Genomic DNA, 6,998 nt, shown 5'->3' with positions numbered 1-6,998 from the left:
TTATTTATTGCATCAGAGGTATTATTTTTCGTTTCTTTTTTTTGAGCATTCTTTAGAAGAAGATTAGCACCAACAATTGAACTAGGAATACTATGACCTCCAATAGGAATTCAACCCTTTAACCCTATACAAATTCCATTACTTAATACAGCTATTCTTTTAGCATCAGGAGTAACAGTAACATGAGCACATCATAGTTTAATGGAATCTAATCATACTCAAGCACTACAAGGATTATTCTTCACAGTGTTATTAGGACTATACTTTACAATACTTCAAGCATATGAATATTGAGAAGCACCTTTTACCATTGCAGATGCAGTTTATGGATCAACATTCTTTGTTGCAACAGGATTCCATGGTTTACACGTAATTATTGGAACAATCTTTTTATCAACATGTCTACTTCGACACTCAATAAATCAATTTTCACCAAGACATCACTTTGGATTTGAAGCAGCAGCATGATACTGACACTTCGTAGACGTAGTATGATTATTCTTATATATCTCTATTTATTGATGAGGTAGATAATTGTTTTTCTAGTATAAATAGTACATTTGACTTCCAATCAGAAAGCTTGGTATAAATCAAGAAAAACAATTCTAATTCTATCAACAAGAGTTTTCATTAGATTTATTATTCCAATAATTGTTATAATCCTGGCAACAACACTATCAAAAAAATTAATTAATGATCGAGAAAAAAGATCACCATTTGAATGTGGGTTTGATCCAAAAAGATCAGCACGAATACCATTCTCAATACGATTCTTCCTAATCGCAGTAATCTTTTTAATTTTTGATGTAGAAATTGCACTAATTCTACCAATTGTAATTATTTTTAAAACTTCAGACATTATAATCTGAACAGTATCAACAATATTTTTTATTCTAGTTCTATTAGGAGGACTATACCATGAATGAAACCAAGGAGCATTACAATGAGCAGAATAAAGGGTTGTAGTTAAATATAACATTTGGGTTGCATTCAAAAAGTATTGATATTATCAATCAACCTTAAATAGAATAAGAAGCGAAATATTGCAGTCAGTTTCGACCTGGAAGATTGGTATGTACTACCCTTATTCTTATTAATTGAAGCCAAAAAGAGGCGTATTACTGTTAATAATATAATTCAACTATAATAGTTCCAATTAAGTAAATGTAAAGCCAATATGAAAGCTGCTAACTTTTTATATTAGCGGTTAAACTCCGTTAACATTTCTAAAATTTATATAGTTTAAATAAAACATTACATTTTCACTGTAAAAATAATATATCTATATTTATAAATGCTTAAAAGTAAAAATACTTCCTTAACATCTTCAGTGTCACGCTCTAATTATAAGCTATTTAAGTAAACGAAAAACAATATTACCAAAATAAATATTCAAAAAATAAAAGTTAAAAGATAAATCTTGAAATTAGAATCATATCAACCTTGAATATAACCAATTAAATAAATAAATAATCTATATAAACCTTGACCACCAAGTAATTCACCTCAACCATAATCAAATGACTTAGATGAATAATAACCTATTTTTAAAGGAATATATCTAATAAACTTAGTTGAAAGAAAAGGTATAAATCATATAGAACCAGCAAATCTAACAAAAGAAAGTATACTTAAAGAAAATAAATTATGAGAAAAATCAAAATTAGAAATAAGATAACCTAAATAAGCACCTAAAATAACAACTGTAATAGTTAAAAACTTTAAATAATAAGGTAAAGCAATCACATGAGGAATAGGAAAAATTAATCAAGATAAAAGACTACCACCAAAAACAGCAACAAACAATAGACCAATTATTCCAAATGAAATATAATAACCCTTATCATCAAAAGAAAATCTAGAATAAAAATTATTATCACCAGATATTGAATAATAAAACAAACGAAAAGAATAAGAAGCAGTTAAACCAGTAGAAACAAAATAAAGAAAAAAAATTAAACAATTAATTCATCTTAAACAAACCATCTCAAGAATTAAATCCTTTGAATAAAATCCCGCTAAAAAAGGTATTCCACACAAAGATAAACTAGAAACATTAAAACAAACTGAAGTTAAAGGTATGAAATTAACAATTGATCCTATAAAACGAATATCCTGAGAATCCTTCAAATTATGAATTATTGAACCTGCACATATAAATAATAATGCCTTAAATAAAGCATGAGCCAATAAATGAAAAAATGCAAGCTTTGGATAACCTATAGCCAAAATTCTTATTATTAAACCAAGTTATCTTAAAGTAGAAAGAGCAATAATCTTCTTTAAATCAAACTCAAAATTAGCGCCCAATCCAGCCATAAATATAGTTATACAACCAATTAAAAGTAAAAATCAACCACAATTATAAGTATCCAATATTGGTCTAAAACGAATTAATAAATAAACACCAGCAGTAACAAGAGTAGAAGAATGAACTAAAGCAGAAACAGGAGTAGGAGCTGCTATAGCAGCAGGAAGTCAGGAAGAGAAAGGAATCTGAGCTCTCTTAGTTATAGCTGCTAAAACAATTAATATAGTAATGAGCTTTATTTCAAAAGAATTAGAAATAAAATCATAATAATAAATATAATTTCAACCACCAAAATTTAACATTCATGCAATAGAAATTAAAATAGCAACATCACCAATACGATTAGAAAGTGCAGTTAATATACCAGCACTATAAGATTTTACATTTTGATAATAAATAACTAAACAATAAGAAACTAAACCTAAACCATCTCAACCTAATAAAATTCTAATTAAATTAGGACTAATAATTAAAAAACCTATAGAAAGAATAAATATTAAAACAATAATAATAAAACGATTTATATTCTTTTCACCAGATATATAATCCTCTCTATAATAAATAACCAAAGAAGAAATATATATAACAAAAGATATAAAAATAAGAGATATTCAATCCAAAATTAAAGTTATAACAACTATAGAACCATTTAAATTGAAAAGCTCTCACTCAACAAAAACTCTATAATCAATTATTAAATAATAAATACCTAAAATAAAAATTATAGTTCTCGAAATAAACAAAGAAAAAAAACTCAAAGAACAAATAGAAAATAAATTCACGGCCTAAGATGAAAAACTTCATATCATTGATTCCACAAAACAATATTTTTAATTAAAATACTTAAGCAAACTAAACAAAGAAATATTCACCCTTTAAACAGAGAATATTTAAAGGCAATCAATGTAAAAGTAAAAGATGATATTCACGAAAATAACCAAGAGAACAAGTATAAACACCAGAATAATAATTCCCATGCTGAGAATAAGAATATATATATAAAGTATAAACAGCTCTAAAACAAGATAAAAAAATCAAAGCAAAGAATCTAAAAGAAGATCAAGATATAATTCTATTTAATAATCTAATTTCACCTACCAAATTTAAAGAAGGAGGAGCAGCCATATTTGATGATCTTAAAAGAAATCATCATAAAGCCATTCTTGGCATCAAATTAATTATACCCTTGTTAATTAATAATCTTCGTCTACCTAAACGTTCATAAATAATATTAGATAAACAAAATAAACCAGAAGAACATAAACCATGACCAACCATTAGAGAAAGAGAACCTACACAACCTCATCAATTCATAGTCATCAATCCACCAATAACCATTCTTATATGAGCAACAGAAGAATATGCAATTAAAGACTTTAAATCAACCTGACGAAAACAAATAAATCTTACAATAACACCCCCAGATAAACCTAAAGACAATCAAAAATAATTAAACTTTAAACCCAAATAAGAAATAACCTTTATAACACGAAAAATACCATAACCACCTAACTTTAATAAAACACCAGCAAGAATTATTCTACCTGTAATAGGGGCCTCTACATGAGCCTTAGGAAGTCATAAATGAACCAAAAACATAGGTATCTTAACTAAAAAAGCCAAAATTATAAATACATAAAACATAAAATAATAAGAACCAAAATCAACCAATAAAGGAAAATATAAAGTATTAGAAAAATCATAAACCATAAATAAAACTAATAATAAAGGTAATCTAGCAACCAAAGTATAAAAAATTAAATAAACACCAGCCTGCAAACGCTCAGGTTGATAACCCCAACCCAAAATTAAAAGTAAAGTAGGAACTAATCTAGCCTCAAAAAAAATATAAAAAGAAAGAAGACTTAATCTAGCAAATGAACAATAAAGCATAATTATTAAAATCAAAACCATAAAAACAAAAAAATTAGAATGATATGAACTTAAATAAACTGAACCTCTAGCAGTGATTATTAAAGAACAAATCCAAAAACTAAGTAAAATTAAACTAAAAGAAAAATAATCAATACCAAAATAATATCTAATTATATTCAAATCAGCATATGAATAAACACAAATTATAAAAACAAAACCCGACAGAAACATTAAAGAATGAACCAACCATCAACAATTATTTAATAAACAAAGAGGGATCAAAAAAATAGTTATAAATAAATACTTTAACATAAAGATAAACCAAAAGAATTAAAAAAATCATTACCATGAGAACGAATTATTGAAACTAAAATAGAAAGACCTAAAGCACCCTCACAAACAGAAAAAACTAAAAAAATAACAGGAAAAAAATAATCATAATCAAACTCAATAAGAAAAACAATAACTAACATAAATAAAGAAAGAACAATATATTCTTATCTCAAAAGAACCATTAATAAATGTTTACGTTTAGAAGAAAAAACATAAACACCAGCAAAATAAATCAATAAAGAAGTAAAAATAGAGAATATATACATTAGTTTTAATAGTTTAAAAAAAACGCCGGTCTTGTAAACCGGAAATAAGTCCAGCCCCCACTTTTAAAACTTCAGAGGTGGAAAAGCTTCCATCATCGGTCCCCAAAACCGGTATTTTAAATAAACTAACCCCTGAAATGATCAAAATAATAATTATATCATTATCAAATGTAATAAATATTAATTTTATTAAATTAAGACACCCAATATCAATAATGCTTTTTATTATCCTTCAAACCTTCCTAGTTGGATTAATAACAGGAACAATAATAGAAAGATATTGATTATCATATATTTTATTTTTAACATTTCTTGGTGGTATACTAGTATTATTTGTTTACATTACAAGAATTGCATCAAACGAAATATTTCAGCCTAAATCAATCACTATAATTATTACATTAATAATGTGAGTATTTATCATATTAATATTAATTATTCTAGATATATCTATATTTATAGACTTTTTCAAAAACACCGAAACTATAAATATTGATAATTCAATCAATTATCAAGAAATAACAATATCTTTAGAAAAATTATATAATAGACCAACATTCATTATTACAATAATAATAATAATTTATTTATTTTTAGCACTACTAGCAGTTGTTAAAATCACCAATATTAATCAGGGACCTATTCGTAAAATAAGATAATTACTAATGAATAAACCCTTACGATTAAGACATCCTTTAATTAAAATTATTAATAACTCTTTAATTGACTTACCTGCCCCAACAAATATTTCATTTTGATGAAATTTTGGATCCCTATTAGGGTTATGTTTGGTAATTCAAATCGTAACTGGACTATTTTTAGCTATACATTATACATCAAATATTGAAATAGCATTCAGTAGTGTAGTACACATCTGCCGAGACGTAAATAATGGTTGAATTATCCGAACCTTACACGCAAATGGAGCATCTATATTTTTTATTTGTATTTACTTACATGTAGGACGGGGAATTTACTATGGATCTTATACATATATATATATACATACCTGAATAATTGGTACAGTGATTTTATTTTTAGTTATAGCAACTGCATTTATAGGATATGTCTTACCCTGAGGCCAAATATCTTTTTGAGGTGCAACAGTAATTACTAATTTATTATCAGCAATCCCATACTTAGGAACAGATTTAGTCCAATGAGTATGAGGAGGATTCGCTGTTGATAATGCAACATTAAATCGATTCTTCACATTCCATTTCGTATTACCATTTATTATTGCTGCTATAGCAGCAATTCATTTATTTTTTCTTCACCAAACAGGATCTAATAATCCTCTTGGACTAAATGGATATATTGAAAAAATTCCATTCCATCCATACTTTACCTTTAAGGATTCTATTACATTTGTAATAATAACATCATTATTAATTATACTATGTTTAATTAATCCTTACCTATTAGGAGATCCAGATAACTTTGTACCTGCCAACCCATTAGTAACACCAGTTCACATTCAACCAGAATGATATTTCCTATTTGCATATGCAATTCTACGATCTATCCCTAATAAGTTAGGAGGTGTTATTGCATTATTTTTATCAATTAGAATCTTAATAATTTTACCATTTTATAATAAAACACCATTCCGAGGCATTCAATTTTACCCTATTAATCAAATTTTATTCTGAATTATAGTAGTTGTTGTATGCTTACTAACGTGAATTGGTAAACGACCTGTTGAAGAACCTTATATTATAACAGGTCAAATCTTAACAATTATTTACTTCACATATTTCTTAATTAATGTCCATGTCGCAAACGCATGAGATAAATTAATTAAGGAATAAAGTTAATTAGCTTAGGAAAAGCATATGTTTTGAAAACATAAAATTAGAAGTTTAACTCTTCTATTAACTTTTCTCAAAAAATTTCACTAAACAAATGAGATAAATAAAATCTTTAAACCAACAAAGAAAATAAAAAAATTCAAAGATAAAGGTAAAAAACTTTTTCAAGCTAAGTACATTAATTTATCATAACGGAACCGTGGTAATGTTCCACGAACCCAAATAAAACCAAAAGATATAATAGCAAGTTTAATAAAAAATATAAAAGAATAAAAATCACCGCCCAAAAAAATTAAAGCCAATAACATTCTTATGAAGACAATTCTAGTATATTCAGCTAAAAAAATTAAAGTAAAACCACCCGCACCATACTCAATATTAAATCCTGAAACTAACGTACTA

At 26.3% G+C, this 6,998-nt stretch overlaps 3 long non-coding RNA genes across 8 annotated transcripts in view; 2 read left to right on the top strand and 1 right to left on the bottom strand.

Moving 5' to 3' along the window:
• The window catches only part of LOC126301637 (uncharacterized), a 319,704-nt gene that overhangs the window by 81,038 nt on the left and 231,668 nt on the right, over nucleotides 1–6,998 (bottom strand). The gene's annotated exons all lie outside the window — the stretch shown is intronic.
• The window catches only part of LOC126301634 (uncharacterized), a 377,864-nt gene that overhangs the window by 204,676 nt on the left and 166,190 nt on the right, over nucleotides 1–6,998 (top strand). The window lies entirely within an intron of this gene.
• Nucleotides 1–6,998, top strand: part of LOC126301635 (uncharacterized) — a 31,321-nt gene that overhangs the window by 23,103 nt on the left and 1,220 nt on the right. The window lies entirely within an intron of this gene.

The sequence above is a fragment of the Schistocerca gregaria genome, unplaced genomic scaffold (genome assembly GCF_023897955.1).
Source record: "Schistocerca gregaria isolate iqSchGreg1 unplaced genomic scaffold, iqSchGreg1.2 ptg000077l, whole genome shotgun sequence".
NCBI lineage: Eukaryota > Metazoa > Arthropoda > Insecta > Orthoptera > Acrididae > Schistocerca > Schistocerca gregaria.
This window is presented reverse-complemented; position numbering and strand designations above follow the sequence as displayed.